An 810-nucleotide genomic window follows, 5' to 3' on the forward strand; every position below is an offset into this window, starting at 1 on the left:
GGAGATGGCAGTCACTGAACGGGGCCAAGGAGATCGTTCCCTATTGCTCGCGAGCCACAGAGTGAAAAAGGCTGGGAACCACCGGTCTACACAGACGAAGCGGGAACTGAAATGAAAAGACCCAAGGTGCTTCTTCACACTCAGATTCGATAATTTTTAGGGAAACTTTGGCAGAATTGTGAAGGTTAATATCTGGAATAAAGCTGCGCAAAACAAATTACTCATAAATCCTTGAAAAGAGGACCCTTGCGACTTACAAAAAAGAGAAGAAAAAAAAAATACCAAACACCTCCATCGTCTCCATGTTCCCAATGTTGATGCAACTACTTTCTTCGTCTGCTTCTCTGTACTAAAAATATACAAATCGCCTGATTTTCTTTTTTCTTGTCATCGTTGCGGAGGATCTTGCAGACATGTCAAGTGTTGCCTTCGTCACAAAAATAAAAACGGTAGCTGAATGAATCCCCCACCTCGTTCAATCTGCCCAGCGACTCCTTACTCTTCCGTATCCTGCAAAATATTATCTTTTCTCCTCCCCCCCGGCTCTTTTTTCTCCTCCTCTGTCATCCCAATGAACTTCTTACTGTTTTCTTTACAAGAACAGGTCTTCAGAAGAACCATGACTGCACTCGACGCAGTAACTCACCAACCCACCTCGCTCAGCATAAATATTGAGGCGCCCGAGACACTGATGCAAGTCACTGGCCATGTGCCGTGTCATCCGCGTTGCGCTTCCGATCCTCTTCCCCTTTGTTTCCGAGCGCTCGGTCCCGAAGGCGGAGAACGGGCATCCGGTCTTACGTTTCACTC

This window comes from Penaeus monodon, chromosome 33 (assembly GCF_015228065.2).
Source record: "Penaeus monodon isolate SGIC_2016 chromosome 33, NSTDA_Pmon_1, whole genome shotgun sequence".
In the NCBI taxonomy this organism is placed as follows: Eukaryota; Metazoa; Arthropoda; class Malacostraca; order Decapoda; family Penaeidae; genus Penaeus; species Penaeus monodon.